Raw genomic sequence first — 18743 nt, forward strand, 5'->3', positions numbered from 1 at the left:
TTGGGATTGCTTCAAGTTTCCCACCGTTAAGTTTGATGTTGGCTGTTTGTTTGATGTACATTGCTTTTATTATGTTTAGGTATGGGCCTTGCATTCCTGTTCTTTCTAAGATGTTAACATGAAGTGGTGTTGGATTTTGTCAAATGCTTTCTCAGCATCTAGTGAGAAAACCACGTGTTTTTTTTTCTTTGAGTTTGTTTATATGGTAGAATACATTGATGAATTTCTTTATATTAAAACATCCCTGCATCCCAGAGATGAAGCCTACTTGATCCTGGTGAATGATCCTTTTTATGTGCTCTTGGATTCCGTTTGCAAGGATTTTGTTGAGTATTTTTGCATCAATGTTCATAAGTGAGATTGGTCTGAAGTTCTCATTCCTTGTAGGGTCTCTGTGTGGTTTAGCAACGAGGGTTATTGTAGCCTCCAAAAATGAGTTAGGTAGTGTTCCATCTGATTCTATTTTGTGGAGCAGTTTGGAGAATATTGGTAGTATGTCATCAATAAATTTCTGTTAAAATTCTGCACTGAACCCATCTGGACCTGTGATTTTTTTTTTTGGATGGGAGGCTTTTGATGACTGCTTCTATTTCTTTAGCTGTTATGCGATTATTTAGATGATTTACCTGGTCCTGGTTTAACTCTGATATCTTTTATCTGTCTAGGAATTTATATATTTCCTCCAGATTTTCCAGCTTTGTTTCGTATAGGCTTTTGTAGTAGGATCTGATGATTTCTTGAATTTCCTCAGTCTTAATCATTATTTCTCTACTTTCCTTTCTGATTTTGTTAATTTGGATACTCTCTCTTTGCCCTCTAGTTAGTCTGGCTAATGGTTTATCAATCTTGTTAATTTTCTCAAAGAACCAGCTCTTGGTTTTGTTGGTTCTTTCTTCAATGGTTTTATTTGTTTCTATTTGGTCTATATCTGCCCTAAGTTTGATTATTTCTTGCCTTCTACTAATCTTGGGTGTATCTGCTTTCATTTGTTCTAGAACTTTCAACCGTGCTGTCAGAAAGCTAGTGTATGCTCTCTCCAGTTTATTTTTGGAATCACTCAGAGCTATTAGTTTTTCTCTCAGTACTTCTTTCATTGCATCCCATAGGTTTGGGTATGTCATATTTTTATTTTCATTAAATTCTAGAAACTCCTTAATTTCTTTCTATATTGCTTCTTTGACCCTGCTAGAGCATTGTTTACTTTCCATGTGTATATGAGCTTTTTGTTGTCTTTGTTGTTATTAAAGACCAGCGTTAGACCATGGTGATCTGAAAGGATGCATGGAAGTATTTCAGTCTTCTTGTATCGTTTGAGTGTCTGTGTCCAATTATGTGGTCAATTTTCGAGAAGGTGCCGGGAGGTGCTGAGAAAAATATGTTTTTTGTTTTTTGTTTTTTTTTTTTTGTTTTAGGATGATATGTTCTATAAATTTCTATTAATTCCAGTTGGTTCATAGTCTCTGGTAGTTTTAGAGTTTCTGTTTCTATGATCTGTCTATTGGTGAAAGTGGGGTATTAAAGTCTCCCACTATTAGTGTGTGGGGTTAAATGTATTTTTTGATTTTTAGTAGAGGTTCTTTTAAGAATATGGTTGCTTTTGTATTTGTAGGATATATGTTAAGGATTGAGATTCCTCCAGACAGATTTCCCATGTAATGAGTAAAAAGTGTCCTTCTTAACTTTTTTGATAACTTTTGGTTGAAAATATACTTTATTTGATATTAGAATGGCCACTCTAGTTTGCTTCTTGGGGCCATTTGCTTGGAAGGTTTTTTCCCAACCTTTTATTCTGAGATAGTATCTGTCTTTGTCTTGAGATGAGTTTCCTGTATGCAGCAAAATGCTGGGTTTTGTTTATGTATCCCGTCTGATAGCCTATATCTTTTTATTGAGGAGTTGAGTCCATTTATGTTAATAGATATCAAGGAATAGTGGTTGCTGTTTCCTGCTATTGTTGCTTTGGTAGGTTGAATTGTGCCTGTGTGTCTTTCTTCTTTTGGTTTTCTTGCTTAGCAGTTTTTGCATGTTGACTAGGATGTAGTTCCCCTCATTGTATTGGGTTTTCCACCTATAATTCGTTGTATTGCTAGGTTTGTGGTCAGATATTGTGTAAATTAAGTTTTTTCTTGCAATATCTTCATCTCTCCATCTTTGGTGATTGAGTGTTTTGCTGGGTATAGCAGCTTGGGCTGGCACTTGTGCTCTCTTACTGTCTGCATGTTGTCTGTCCAGGCTCTTCTAGCTTTCATAGTCTCTGTTGAGAAATATGGTGTGATTATGATTGGTCTGCCTTTATATGTTACATGACCTTTTTCCCTTACTGCTTTTAGTATTCTTTCTTTGCTTTGGGAACTTGGTGTTTTGACTATTATGTGCTGGGAGGAATTTCTTTTCTGGTCCAACCTATTTGGTGTTCTGTAGGCTTCTTTTATGCTCATGGTCATCCCATTCTTAAGGGTACGGAAGTTTTTTTTCTACAATTTTGTTGAAGATATTTAATGTGCCTCTTAGTTGATATTCTTCTCCCTCTTCTACTCTTATTATCCTTAGGTTTTGTTTTATCATTGTGTCCTGGATCTCCTGGACATTTTGCATTAGGAGCTCTTTGGTTTTTGCATCTTCTCTGACTGTTTTGTCTATGTTTTCAATGTTGTCTTCAGCCCCCGAGATTCTCTCTTTTATCTCTTGTAGTCTGTTGGAAATGCTTGCATCTGTGACTCCTGATTTCTTTTTTAGGATTTCTACTTCTAGGGCTGTCTCTTTTAGTGTTTTCCTTATTGTGTCAATTTCCATTTTAAATTCCTTCTTCCATTCCTTCATCTCTTTGGTTCTGTTTTCTTCTAATTCTTTGAGTTCATTGAGTGTTTTTCTTGTTTTTTCTTTAAAAGCTTCTAATTCTTTATGCTTTTCCTCCCGTTCTTGTTTAAGGATCTCTATCATCATCTTGAGGTAGGATTACGTGTGTGAGTCTTTTTTTTTCTGGAGTGTTTTGCATTCTGCTGTTTGCTGTGATGGGAGAGCTCAGTACTGGTGTTGCCAGATTGTCTTGGTTTCCCTGGGGTAAGTTCTTTTGCTTTTGTCTTGCCATCTTGTTGTCAGTGATTGGTTCTTGCCTTTCCCTTGTACCTGGCCTGTGTCCCTGGATCTCTGCTATTTCTGTTTGCGGATGGTCCAAGACCTGTTTTGCACTCCAACGCCACCAGGTGGGAACAGAGAGCCCAATACTAGTTTCCTGGTCCCTGGATCAGGCAGGGCAGGGACACACTTTCCATGGCCACTTGGCAGAGATCTCTCTGACCCCTGGCTAGTCGGAACCCCTTCTCTCCAGTCCTGTATCGCTGGGTCTCCCCTTAATGTCTTTCTTTATTTTTTCTTTGACCATGCTAACATTGAGTAGTGCATTGTTCAGCCTCCATGTATATGTGGGCTTTATGTTGTTTTTGTTGTTATTAAAGACCACCCTTAGTCCATGGATATCTGATAGAATGCATGGGAGTATTTCAATCTTCTTATGTCTATTGAGGCTTGTTCTATGTCCAACTATATGGTCAATTTTGGAAAACGTGCCATGAAGTGCTGAGAAGAAGGTATATTCTTTTGTTTTACGATGAAACGTTCTGTAAATGTCTATTAAATCTAATTGGTTCATAACCTCTGCTAGTTTCACTGTTCCCCTGCTCAGTTTCTGCTTCCATGATCTGTCCATTGATGAGAGTGGGGTTTTGAGGTCTCCCACTATTATTGTGTGAGATGAAATGTATGTTTTGAGCTTTAGTAGGCTTTCTTTTATGAATATGGCTGCTCTTGTATTTGGAGCATATATGTTAAGGATTGAGAATTCATCCTGATGAATTTTCCCTATAATGAGTAAAAAGTGTCCTTCCTTATCTTTTTGGTAACTTTTGGATGGAAATCTACTTTATTCATTATTAGAATGGCTACTCCAGCTTATTTCTTGGGGGCTGTTTGCTTGGAAAGTTTTTTTCCCAACCTTTTACTCTGAGATAGTGTCTGTCTTTGTCTCTGAGATGAGTTTCCTGTATGGAACAAAATGTTGGATTCTGTTTATGTATCCAGTCTGATAGTCTATTTCTCTTTATTGGGGAACTGAGTCCATTTATGTTAAAAGATATTAAGGAATAGTGATTGCTATTTCCTGCTATTTTTGCTTTTAGTGGTAGAATTATGTCTGTGTATCTTTCTTCTTTTGGTTTTCTTGCTTAGTTTCTTGCTTTTTCTAAGATGTAGTTTCTTTTTTGGGTTGAGTTTTCCATCTACTATTCTTTGTAGGGCTTGATTTGTGTTCAGATATTGTTTAAATTTAGTTTTGTCCTGGAATATCTTGGTCTCTCCATCTATGGTGATTGAGGGTTTTGCTGGATATAGTAACGTGGGCTGGCATTGGTATTCTCTTAGGGTCTGTATGATGTCTGTCCAGGATCTTCTAGCTTTCATAGTCTTTGTTGATAAGTCAAGTGTAATTCTGATTGGTCTGCCTTTATATGTTACATGTCCTTTTTCTCTTACTGCTTTTAGTATTCTTTGTTTTGAACACTTGTTGTTTTGATTATTATGTGCTGGAAGAGTTTCTTTTCTGGTCCAATCTGTTTTGGGTTCTGTAGGCTTCTTTTGTGCTCATGGTCATCTTATTCTTGAGGGTAGAGAAGTTTTCTTCTATGATTTTGTTGAAGATATTTACTGTGCCTTTTAGTTGATATTCCTTGCCCTCTTCTATACCTATTATCCTTAGGTTTGGTCTTCTAATTGTATCCTGAATCTCCTGGACATTTTGCATTAGGAGCTTTTTGGTTTTTGCATCATCTCTGATTGTTTTGACTATGTTTTCTATGTTGTCTGCGGCCCCTGAGATTCTCTCTTACATCTCTTGTAGTCTGTTGGTGATGACTGCATCTGTGACTCCTGATTTCTTTTTTAGGTTTTTCATCTCCAGGGTTGTCTGTTTTTATGATTTCTTTATTGTTTCTATTCCCATTTTCAATTCTTTCATCTGTTTGGTTGTATTTTCCTATAGTTCTTTTAGTGATTTTTGTGCTTTGTCTTTAAAAGCTTCTATTTGCTTATGTGTGTCCTCTCGTGCTTGTTTAAGGGAGTTATGAATGAGCTTCTCCAAAATCTCCATCATCGTCTTGAGGCATGATTGCAAGTCTGAGTATTCTTTTTCTGGAGTGTTTGGCAATCAACTGTTTTCTGTGGTGGGAGAGCTGGGTTCTGATGTTGCCAGGTTGACTTAGTTTCCATTGCTTAAGTTCTTTCATTTTCCTCTTGCCATCTTGTTATCTGTGATTATGTGTGGACTTGTTGTCAGTGACTAGAACCTGTCTCTAGTGGATCTGAGGGCCCATGGGCTCAGGAAGAAAATTGCTTCTGAGTGTTAGGCTTTTAGTGGGCAAGTTTTTTTTTTTTTAATGGATATAGCTGTAAAACTGGTCAGAGTTGATACATACCCTAATCTCAGCACTCAGAAGGTTTATTTAATTGTTGTTGTTAGTACTCCTGTTGTGTTTGTTTGGTACCTCCCCCTAGCTAATTGCTCAGTATCTAGAATGTTAAGCCCATGGTATGTTAGGCCTTTTACTCATTCTTAGTCAATGATTAAATTCTTATTAACTGTGCCACCGATGGTCACAATATTTACATCCAATTAAAGAAAACAGGTATAGTTAAGATGTATGGTCTCAGATAACTAACACATCATGAGATATAATCACATCCCAATCTCTGAATTACATAATCTTATGTTTTTTTTTAACGACTTTATTTTACAAAACAAAGATAAATGTACAGATTTTAAACAATTTTTGGTTAAAATTATACATTTTTGTCAATACTGTTTTTTCAGACATTGAAATAATTTTTACATAAAACCTTGTGAATATATTTTTTTAGTCAGTACTTGATTTTTTTCAAGGGCTTGACAGTATGCATTGAAAACCTAATAGTTACAATAAGCGTAAAGTACATGCAAAACAAAACGCAACATGGAAATAGTCAAAGTGTTCTTGTTTTATAAATATATGTATATTTTTTTGTTTTCTTTATTTCTTGGACTTCATACAGTCTGTGAGTTGTTTCTGGGGGAGTGCAAGCCTCTGGGGTTAGCATCCCACTATCAGTGACTGCATATTATGCCTGTTCTTTTGTGACTGGGTTATCTCACTCAGGATGATATTCTCTAGATGCAGCCATTTTCTTAAGAATTTGGTTAAGTCATTGTTTCTGGTGGCTGAGTAGTATTCCATTGTGTAAATGTACCACAATTTTTGTATCCATTCATCTTCTGAAGGACATCTGGGTTCCTTCCAGCTTCTGGCTATTATAAATAGAGCTGCTATGAACATTGTGGTGCATATATCTTTGTTGTGTATTAAAGTGTCTCTGGGGTATATGCCCAGAAGTGGAATAGCTGGGTCTTCAGGTAGTACTATATCCAATTTTCTCAGTTATCGCCAGACAGATTTCCAGAGTGGTTGTATTAGCTTGCAACCCCACCAACAGTGGAGAAGTGTTCCTCTTTCTCCGCAGCCTCGCCAGTATCTGCTGTCATCTGAGTTTTGGATCTTGGCCAATCTGACTGGTGTGAGGTGGTATCTCAGGGTTGTTTTGATTTGCATTTCCCTGATGGCTAAGGATGTCGAGCACTTCCTCGGGTGTTTCTCGGCCATTCTGTGTTCCTCAACTGAAAACGTTTTGTTTAGCTCTGTACCCCATTTTTTAATAGGGTTATTTGATTTTCTGGTGTCTAGCTTTTTGAGTTCTTTGTACACCTTGGATATTAGGCCTCTATCTGATGTGGTGTTGGTAAAGATCTTTTCCCATTCTGTTGGTTGCCGTTTTGTTTTCTTGACGATGTCTTTAGCCTTACAGAAACTTTGCAATCTCATTAAGTCCCATTTGTTAATCTTTGACCTTAGAGCTTGAGCCATTGGTGTTTTGTTCAGGAAATTTTCTCCTGTACCTATGTGTTCTAAGGTTTTCCCTACTTTCTCATCTAATAGTTTCAGTGTATCTGGTTTAATGTGGAGATCTTTGATCCACTTACACTTAAGCTTTGTACAAGGAGATAAGAAATGGTCTATTTTCATTCTTTTGCATGCTGAGTGCCAGTTGGACCAGCACCATTTGTTGAATAGGCTGTCTTTTTTCCATTGAATGTTTACTGCTCCTTTGTCAAAAATCAGGTGACCATATACATGAGGGCTCATTTCTGGATCTTCTATTCAATTTCATTGATCCACATGCCTATTTCTGTACCAGTACCATGCAGTTTTCAGCACAATTTCCTTGTAATATAGCTTGAGGTCAGGGATAGTGATTCCCGCAGATGTTTTTTGTTGTTGAGGATGGATTTCGCTATTCTAGGTCTTTTGTTATTACATATGAAATTGCACATTGATCTTTCCAATTCCATGAAGAACTGGGTTGGAATTTTGATGGGGATTGCATTGAATCTGTAGATTGCTTTTGGTAGGATGGCCATTTTTAAGATGTTGATTTTTCCAATCCATGAGCATGGGAGATCTTTCCATTTTCTAAGATCCTCCTCAATTTCTTTCTTTAGAGGTTTGAAGTTCTTGTCAAACAGGTCCTTCACTTGCTTAGTTAGAGTCACACCAAGGTATTTCATAGTTTTTGTAACGATTATGAAGGGTACGTTTTCCCTAATTTCTTTTCCACATGTTTGTCCTTTGAGTACAGGAAGGCTACTGATTTGTTTGAGTTAATTTTGTATCCAGCCACTTTGCTGAACTTGTTTATCAGCTGTAGGAGTTCTCTGGTGGAATTCTTGGGGTCACTCAAGTACACTATCATGTCATCGGCAAAGAGTGATGTTTTTATCTCTTCCTTTCCGATTTGTATCCCCTTGATCTCCTTTTGCTGTCTAATTGCTCCAGCCAGGACTTCCAGTACTATGTTGAATAGGTAGGAGGAGAGTGGGCAGCCTTGTCAAGTCCCTGATTTTAGTGGGATTGCTTCAAGTTTCTCGCCATTAAGTTTGATGTTGGCTGTTGGTTTGCTGTATATTGCTTTTATTATGTTTGAGTATGGGCCTTGGATTCCTGTTCTTTCCAGGACTTTTAACATGAAGGGGTGTTGGATTTTGTCGAATGCTTTCTCAGCGTCTAGTGAGATGACCATGTGATTTTGGTCTTTGAGTTCGTTTATATGGTGGATTACGTTGATGGATTTCCTTATGTTAAACCATCCCTGCGTCCCAGGGATGAAGCCTACTTGGTCATGATGAATGATCGTTTTGATGTGTTCTTGGATTCGGTTTGCAAGGATTTTGTTGAGTATTTTTGCATCAATGTTCATAAGTGAGATTGGTCTGAAGTTCTCTTTCATTGTAGGGTGTTTGTGTGGTTTCGGTACGAGGGTTATTGTAGCCTCAGAAAATGAGTTGGGTAATATTCCATCTGATTCTATCTTTTGGAATAGTTTGGCGAGTATTGGTGTTATATCCTCAATAAAAGTCTGATAAAATTCTGCACTGAACCCGTCTGGACCTGGGCTTTTTTTGGATGGGAGGCTTTTGATGACTTCTTCTATTTCTTTAGGTGTTATAGGGTTATTTAGATGGTTTACTTGGTCCTGGTTTAACTTTGGGACCTTTTATCTGTCTAGGAATCCATCCATTTCCTCCAGATTTTCCAATTTTGTGGAGTATAAGTTTTTGTAGTAGGATCTGATGATTTCTTGAATTTCCTCAGTTTCAGTTGTTATGTCCCCACTTTCCTTTCTGATTTTGTTAATTTGGATACTCTCTCTTTGCCCTCTAGTTAGTCTGGCTAGGGGTTTATTAATCTTGTTGATTTTCTCAAAGAACCAACTCTTGGTTTTGTTGATTTTTTCAATGGTTCTTTTTGTTTCTATTTGGTCTATTTCTGCCCTAATTTTGATTATTTCTTGCTGTCTACTCTTTTTGGGTATATCTGCTTCCTTTTGTTCTAGGGCTTTTAGCTGTGCTGTCAGGTTGCTGATGTGAGCTCTCTCCAGTTTCTTTTTGGAGGCACTTAGGGCTATGAGTTTTCCTCTCAATACTGCTTTCATTGCATCCCATAGGTTTGGGTATGTTGTGTTTTCGTTTTCGTTGAATTCTAGAAAATCCTTAATTTCTTTCTTTATTTCTTCTTTGACCCTGCTATCCTTTAACAGAGTATTGTTTAGTTTCCATGTGTATGTGGGCTTTTTGTTGTCTTTGTTGTTGTTAAAGACCAGCCGTAGACCATGGTGATCTGAGAGGATGCATGGGAGTATTTCAATCTTCTTATATCGATGGAGGCTCATTCTGTGTCCAATTATGTGGTCAATTTTTGAGAAGGTGCCATGGGGTGGTGAGAAGAATTTGTATTCTTTTACTTTGGGATAGTATGTTCTGTATATATCTATTAATTCTATTTGGTTCAAATAGTTTTTGAGTGTCCTTGTTTAGTTTCTGTTTCCCTGATCTGTCCATTGGTGAGAGTGGGGTATTAAAGTCTCCCACTATTATTGTGTGGGGTGAAATGTATTTTTTGAGCTTTAGTAGGGTTTCTTTTATGAATGTGGGTGCTTTTTTATTTGGAGCATATATGTTAAGGATTGAGAGTTCCTCCTGACAGATTTCCCCAGTAATGAGTAAAAAGTGTCCTTCCTTATCTTTTTTGATAACTTTTGGTTGGAAATTTACTTTATTTGATATTAGAATAGCCACTCCAGCTTGCTTCTTGGAGCTGTTTGCTTGGAAGTTTTTTTCCCACCCTTTTACTCTGAGATAGTGTCTGTCTTTGTCTCTGAGATGAGTTTCCTGTATGCAGCAAAAGGCTGGATTTTGTTTATGTATCCAGTCTGATAGTCTATGTCTCTTTATTGGGGAGCTGAGACCATTTATGTTAATAGATATCAAGGAATAGTTGTTTCTGTTTCCTGCCATTATTGCTTTTTTGGGTTGAGTTGTGTCTGTGTTTTTTCTTCTTTTAGTTTTCTTGTTTAGAAGTTTTCTTGTTCTTACTAGGCTGTATTTTCCCACATTGTATTGGGTTTTCCACCTATAATTCGTTGTAGTGCTGGGTTTGTGGTCAGATATTGTGTGAATTTTGATTTGTCTTGAAATATCTTCGTCTCTCCATCGATGGTGATTGATAGTTTTGCTGGGTATAGCAGCTTGGGCTGGCACTTGTACTCTCTTAGTGTCTGCATGATGTCTGTCCAGGCTCTTCTAGCTTTCGTAGTCTCTGTTGAGAAATCGGGTGTAATTCTGATTGGTCTGCCTTTATATGTTACCTGACCTTTTTTCCTTATTGCTTTTAGTATTCTTTCTTTACTTTGGGCGCTTGATGTTTTTACTATTATGTGTCGGGAGGTATTTCTTTTCTGGTCCAACCTATTTGGAGTTCTGAAGGCTTCTTTTATGCTCATGGTCATCTCATTCTTGAGGGTAGGGAAGTTTTCTTCTATGATTTTGTTGAAGATATTTACTGTGCCCCTTAGTTGATACTCTTCTCCCTCTTCTATTCCTATTATCCTTAGGTTCAGTCTTCTCATTGTGTCTTGGATTTCCTGGACATTTTGGGCTAGGAGCTTTTTGTTTTTTGCATCTTCTCTGGATGTTTTGTCTATGTTTGCAATGTTGTCTTCTGCCCCCGAGATTCTTTCTTTGACCTCTTGTAATCTATTGGAAATGCTTGCTTCTGTGACTCCTGATTTCTTTTTTTGGAGTTCTGACTCTAGGGTTATCTCTTTTAGTGTTTTCTTTATTGTGTCAATCTCTGTTTTAATTTCCCTCTTCCATTCCTTTATTTCTTTGTTTCTGTTATCCTCTAGTTCTTTGAGTTCTTTGAGTGTTTTTCTTGTTTCTTCTTTAAAAGCTTCTGAATCTTTTTGCTTTTCTTCCCTTTCTTGTTTAAGTAACTCTATCAGCGTCTTGAGGCATGATTTCAGGTCTGTGTCTTCTTTTTCTGGAGTGTTTGGAGTTCCGATGTTTGCTGTTATGTGAGAGCTGGGCTCTGGTGTTGCTAGATTGTCTTGGTTCCCTTGGGATATACTCTTTCTCTTTCCTCTTGCCATTTTGTTGTCAGTGATATGTTTTTACCTTTCCCTTGTATCTGGTCTGTGTCCCTGGTTCTCTACTGGTTGAGGTGTCAGATGGGTCGAGCCCTGTTTTATGTCTCAGAGTCGTCAGGTGTGAGCAGAAGTTCCAACGTTCTGTTTCTGTTTGCTGGATCAGGCACGGCAGGGCAGGGCAAGGCAAGGGGTGCACTTTCCTTGTGTACTCCACAGAGATCTTTCTGCTCCCCTGCAGCCCAGGTCTCCCACCCACCAGTTGCTCAGCCTCTATGAGCTGCTGTTCTGCCTGGCAGGTCGGCCAGGCTCCACTCTGCGTCTGGAAGTCGCCTCCGGGTGGAAACCGAAGTTCTAATTTTCTGTTCCCAATCGCAGTTGCTCAGCCTCTATGAGCCGCCGTTCCACCTGGCAGGTAGGCCAGGCTCTGCTCTTATAATCTTATGTTTTTAAAACTACAATTCTCCACAGAAGTCTCCAGTAGGGTGGCAGAGAGCCTGCCATGGCTAAAAGAATGGCTGCCCCCTGAAGGCCAAGGCTGGCCCATCAGTGCCTATGCAGTCTGAGGCAGAGGTCTGTCAGAAACACAGGAGCACATGTACAGAGCTGGTAGGAGACTGTATTTTCGATGAGTCCTGAGACCTGGATGAACAGAGGCCTCTAGACTCCTTCTAAAGGCGAGCAGAGCCACATAGATGTGAGGGAAACAATGAATCTTTGGGTTTCAAGTCCTCCATTTTATTGATCTTTTCTGTGTACAGAATATGTAACTGATAAAGGCATCTTACTTTATAAAATCAGTCACTCTAGATAATAAAGTGTTTGCAGATATAAACATAATAGAGTTAGTAGAAGAACAAACAGTGTGCCATTTTGTTACAGAATTTTATTTCATTTTTTTGTTATAAATTTTTAGTTATTCAATTTGCATTCTGCTCACTGCCCCCTGACACACAGTTACTCTCTCCTACAATCTTTCCCCAATACTCCTGGAACATTATTCTATAAGTGTATGAGGACCAGCTATCTCAGGACATCCCTTCTTCTACCAAAGCCACTTTACCCTGTCCTGGAGACCTGTGCTGAGGGTGCTGGTAATGGATGCTTTATACTTGGCTTTCTTATTCTACTTTTCTGGCCTTGGGAATTTCATGCTGAACTGTCATTGAACTTGGTACTTCATCCAGATGGTCCACAGCAGCACTGATTTTGTTAATATTCATGAGAGAATATTTCCATCAAACCTACACCCACTAGTGTCAAAACAATAAAAAAGGTTATGGGATAAGATACATTTATTGCAGGAATTACCAAATCTTCTCAGAAGTATAGAAGCCTACAAATATGGCAAAGCTAAGTGAGGTCACACAGGTGACCTAAGAGCATATTGCTGCTTTCCTAAACTACCTTCTAGAGGCTTATCATGTCTCTAACCCCATAGATCTATATGTGCTGGACATCAGGCAAGGGGTCAACATTTATTGCATTTGTCACTCATTTTGACACAAATATTAGAAATCCCAAGTTACAGGGATTTGAAGGTATGAATAAGCCCCAGGGGATAGAGAAAGATCAAAAATTGTGTGACAACAGAGAAATGATTGAGAATCAGAGAAACAAGACTTTTACTAAGACCACAGCCATAGTTTATTATATCTGAATAATAACCCTCTGGTAAAAAGATCAAGTAGGAGGCCATAGGCCTCCAAGATCTATCCTGTTCCCTCTGGGGGCAGCCATTTTTTCAGCCATTGCAGGCCCTCCACCACACCAGAAACTTCCTCAAACACCTGGCTGGCATTTCTAAAAGATATAGCTGGGCTAGGTTTCACCTGACTACAGCATTCAGGGTCCAGAGGACCCACCAAGCAGCCTCCTACATACAGGCTCCTTGTTGCTAAAGGAAGATATTCCTGTAGAATCAGAATCCTGTCTTGACAGCAGGAAGGGCAACTAAGGTGCTCTTAGGTTCAACTCACTTGGTGTAGGTCTGAGGGCCTGAGTATCTGGAAAAGGAAGAAGCACAGACTAGCTCATTGCTCTCTCTGCTGCAACCGATGGAACTGTAATAGGATTTTGTTTGTTTGTTTGTTCACTAGAAATTCCTACAAACTTGTCAGAATTAGCATATGCTTTTTTTTGAAACTATAGAACAAAATTTAATATAGACCAGTTAATAACAATAAAGGAAATTAATTTAAATAAAGAAAAGCCAAAGGATTTGGAGAGTACATAAAAATAATAAAAACATAAATTTGAACTCTTTTTCATGAGTCTAAACTGAACAAACTAATGTGAAAAATACTGTGTAATTGTGAATATGGTTTATGTAGTGAAGTCTGCTGACTGGCAGACCGAATACACCAACAATGTTCAAATGGCTTTGACTAAATTTTCAAAAGACTGGGAAGGACAATATACAGTGTAAATTATAATAAAATTGTTCATTATATGTAGCATGTTTGCATTGTAGAACATGTGTATAGCATGTATATATCTTTTATTTAATTTTACTTCTACTCTTCTTCTTTTCCAGAAAACAACCTTTGCACTCCATCAGGATCTGGTTAGAGGACTTGCTTTCTCCTTTTTGCTATATGCTAACCATGGCATATGCTTTTAATCTCAGCATGCAAAAAATTTTTAAATTGTTCTTGTTCCCATTATTTTGATTGGGTAATTTTTTTTATCCCCACAGCTCTGTAGTGAAAATGTTAAGCCCTCTGGGAGCCCTATTATTCATGTTAGTCAATGCTTTTATTCTTACCAACCACTCCACAGATAATCCTATTATTTATTTTCAATTAAGAAAACAGTAATGGAAAAGTTAGTTAATCTGTGTGCTCTCATATATGCAAGATATCATGACTATATGACAGCTTATCCAATCTTTTGCATTTCCTAAGGTTTTCTTGTTTTAATTTTTTGAGAGGTCACTAAGGCAGTGAAAATCCTGAAATTTTATAGGTCAACTGAGAACCTGGAGCCATGCCTCCATCAGTCAGAAACATGACCTCTCCTATGTTTCTCTTTTCAGTCTACATCCTGTGCTCTGTTGTGCACTAATATCATTTGACATGTGAGGGCAAAATTTTTAGAATTTTATAGTATCTTTGGCTTGATTATTCCAATCCTGTACAACCAGCAAAACATACAAGTTGGTAGGAATCTACACACACACACACACACACACACACACACATACACACACACACACACTTGTGCGCATGCACGCAGACATGTACCCTTTCCTGTGTCTACGCACATGTAAGTTCACTTGCTCCTGAAACATCTTAAATGATGGTAGCCATAAACTTTCTGTAAAAAAGCACTCTGTCATTTTAGTGTGCATCCATCAAACATCACATGCAGCAGCCGTCATTCTGCATGTGCAAACAGGTTCCTAGAATTAAAAGCATCATAACATCATATTTTCAAGTATTTGTAGAGGCAAAACTATCTGCATATAAACCAAAGGACTGTCTAACAGGGTGGTCAGGAGCAGGCTGCCTTATAAAATCCATGTGCCTGAGAGATAAGAAAGGCTGCCAAAGGGTTCCTGTCCCTTTTCTGCTCTTGGTGAAGAGTGCCTGACTATTGGAAGGTCAGGTGGCTCAATATATATTCTCAGTCTCCTGGTTTGTTTTCCTCATTGCCTGCTACAAGAATTTTCCAGCTTTCCATAAGCTTGACACACTTATCCTTAGTCTTGTAGTTTTGCCTGGATTTTATTATTTGAAAGATTGTGTTGCTTGGAGTTGCATCTGCAAACAGCAGATGCCCCAGAGCTATGCTGAGGTGCAATAACAAGGTCTGCCTCTGACAGACCCTTAGGCTCATGATAGTCTAAAACACTCACCCTGTGTTCTGCCTGTACCACGCTGCAATTGCTGTTATTCAAAAATCAGCCTCAGGGAGGGTTGGGAGAAATGAACATCCTCATACATTGCTGGTGGATGTTGCAGCAAACATGATCTTCAGGGGCCATGGCCTGAGCTTGTCCCCAGTCATTTGCCTGAAGTTGATGAGATTTGGACATGACCCTCAGATGACAAAAAAGTCAAGAAAATGATAATTTTTCAGAACAATGAACACTTTCTCTGGATTTTTGGAAAAGCAAAACAAAACAAAACAAAACAAAAAACAAAACAAAACAAAACAAAAACAAACAAAAAAAAAAAAAACAGATTCTGAGGACCAATTATTCACCATGAAGCCTTGAATTCCAGTTGAGAAAATAAAGATGAAAATTATGTGGTTAAATTGTTCCTCAGAGTTATCAGAAAATGATGTTGTCTTGGGCAGCTGGATGTTAAAGAAGCATGTAAAAGAGCAGTGCTGCCTTTGCAGATTCATGCTTCTAAAACATGCAGCTTGACTTTCCATGGACGGAGGTAGACACCAACCTATTTCCTATGAATCACTGACTTGCTTTCTGGCATGCAGGATTTATCCAGGATATGAAGTGAAGAATCCACAGGTAAGGTAAATCCAGTGTCAGGGAAAGAATTCATGATTCATATTACTCTGTTGATTAATCTTATGGATGATTAATGATTACATTTTAACTTTTAAGAGGAATGATCTGAAAAGAGCAACAGTCAAAACACTACCAAAAGGCTTTTTCTTTTCTTTTCTTTTTTTTTTTTTTAACCTGGCTCAGTTTTTACCTGTGTGCCTGCAGTTGCTCAGTTCTCTAGGTTGTAGGCTGTACCAAGTCATTATTGCACATAACTCTATAGGGACAGTAAGAGCTTTAGGAATTCTTTAAGCAGAGAATCTAAGAAATGTCACTTTCAACAGCTTAATATGAAAAGCAGAGACTTGTGAATAGTTAAAGCCTTCGATGCTTGCTGAATGCCCACCTGAGTGGGGTTCAGAGCAGTGCTGAGGCACATCAGAGCTGCTGGCCATCCAAGAGGAGTCTGAGAGTATAATTGGTTGTTTGTCTTGATGGGTCCTCAAAAATAGGTTCATGGAGATCAGTCAAGAGAATTTGAAAGACTTTGAGGCAAAGCCTGTAAAATGTCTCATGCTTAGTCTTGGACCATTAAGCCCCCTAAGAGGCATGGCTACCTACATCTTGAAAAGATTATTGCCATCAGTGACTCCCTTCTCACTATGATTCCAAAGCCAGCCACAGGGGGTAGGTTTGTGCAGGTAAATTGTGTTTGGTTTTTGGTTAGAGATTTGATTGTTATGGGTGTTTTGTTTTCTTTCTTTCAGTTTCAAGTTTGGTAAACTTTTTGTTATCTATTGTCCTGTAATTGATTTGCTATTTTGCAAGGCTATACATTGTAATTAATGACTATCCTATTAAGCCTCTATTGAATAGAATGAAAATGTTGCCTTCCTCCAAGTCCTTCCTCCTAGAGTGCTACACCCCATTCCCTTTTACCTTCACTTTTGAGACAGTGTTCTGCCCTCTCTTAGCCACCCCCTACCTTACATCATCCTTCTTTTGGGGCAAAAATTCTCTACAGAATTAGATGCATCCTCTTCCACTGAAGACAGAAAAGGCTACATATGTGACAGAGACATCAGTATGCAAGAATGAGTTGATATACAAAATCCATCAACTTAATCCATTATGTTAACAAATCCAAAGAAAAAAATGTTTCTCATTAGATGGTAAAAAAGCATTGACAAATTATCCTTTTGAATAAAAATGTGATCTTCAACTTTTCAATCAGAGGAACCTTTTTTATTCTGAACTATCATTCAGAAATGGTTCTCTGTAAGTTGCATAGGGCTTAGGCTTCATAATGAGTTCCCACCCAGCCAGAGCTACAAAGGGTGTTATATTTTCCATGTAGACAGTGTGTCCAACTTTGTGGATACCAGTATGTTGCAGTATATATTTAAAAATATAAATGGCTTATCTCTTTATCAGCCCTGAGATCTCACTCCTCAGGCCCGGTTTTAGTTCAGAGCCTTGCATACCTCTGTCGCCAGTTCCAAGCCACCACCCGGATCTCACTCCTTTAGCACAACTCCCTTCCCTGGCAGTTTTCTACCACCTGTTCTCTGCCTCTGTCCCCGGGTGTTTCTGTACCTCAAAATCTTACATAAATACAACTCTACAGCCTGATAGCTTTTCATACAGGTGTATATATTCAATTCTCAATCCACAAACCCTCTACACAGCAAGATTACATCAAATAGACAAAGATACAAACTGCCCTTCTATATGAGTTATTAGACTTATAAATTCCCTAATGTTCATAGCTATTTATCGCCAATCAATCTCACCTGGGTCTACCTAGTCTTTGTGAATCTCCACGTTTCCATGACCTCTACCCTCGTCCTCAGACCTCCTCTCTCTTTACCTCCCTCACCCAGCCCAGTCACTATCTTTCTTTTATTTGATTAATTAAAATGGAAAGGTTCAGATGAAGCCACCCCTTGATACTTTACTAGGCAGCCCTTCTTGGGGAAGTGGAATTAACATGAAGATACAAACAGCTTCAGGACAATCTACACCAGTAACTTAGGTTTGGACCAAAGAATTTCCAAGAATACCAAGAATCCCTCTTATGAACTAAGACTCTGAGATTAGACTATAGGCAGCTAAATCAAAGCCAGTAGTGGAGCAACAATGAGACCTTTCCAGTTGTCTAGTGAAGGACTAAAGGACTTTTGCCAGAAGGATCAAATTCCTGTTTCTCTGTCAAACCAGCTTTCTTTCTCCAGGTGTTCCATTCAAGACAGTCATCCCACACATCCTGTCCTATTCTCCAGCTCCATGTCTGCTCTGCCTGTACAAACCAACTGCACCTGACAACAGCTTCTTGACTGTCAGGACCAAATTGCTAACAAGGCTCAGTATCAGTGTGGCTCCACAGCCACGTTTGAAGATTGTCAACAAAGTATGGTTCATTGATTGTGAGCCAAAGACTTCCAGAAACTCAAAAGAGGTGTCTCAAAAATGATCATGTAACATTCTGGAATTCACCCCCGAGAAGGGCAGATCACCATGGCTGCTCCCTTCCCACACCGTATAGCATTCCTGTAACCCAGTCTGTGGTAACCAGTGACACAGTTGAGTCACCCACTTGGATATGTATGTCACCATGGAGACCCTCACAGCACAGATCACTAAAGAGCTGTCACCTCACCCCAATCTTATTGTCTTCCAGATCTGTAACTGAGGCAGATCCTGCCCCTGCACCCAACCCTCTCATTCTCCCAGATCTGCCCTAACCAGGGACAAAGGTGAGATATACATTTTAAATCCCACACCAGCTGTGATTCCTACAGAGCAAAACATACATGGTATCTATCCTGCTCTGCTTGAGCCCAGTAGTTCTTCCAGTCTGGAGCTTCATCTGCAACTGGGGCAGATCCTTCCCCTGTCTCCCAGAAACTGCTGTGCCCTAACCAGGAACACAAACAACTCTGCGCTATCCAGGGACAAAGGAGGTCTGCTCTAACAAGGGACAACACTTCCTGCCAGGTCACAAGGCTCTACAAGCCTCTGCTCCAGTCAGAGGGACACAGGCCAGTTAACACCAGCAATGACCAGATGGTGAGAGGCAAACAGAAGAACATAAGCAACACACACCAATGCAATCTGGCAGCATCAGAACATAGTTCTCCCATCACAGCAAACCCTGGGTCCCCTAACACAGTAGAAAACAAAATTATAACCCAAAATATAATTTCACACTGATGATAGAGTTCAG

The sequence above is a fragment of the Micromys minutus genome, assembly GCF_963924665.1.
Source record: "Micromys minutus genome assembly, chromosome: 3".
Lineage (NCBI taxonomy): Eukaryota > Metazoa > Chordata > Mammalia > Rodentia > Muridae > Micromys > Micromys minutus.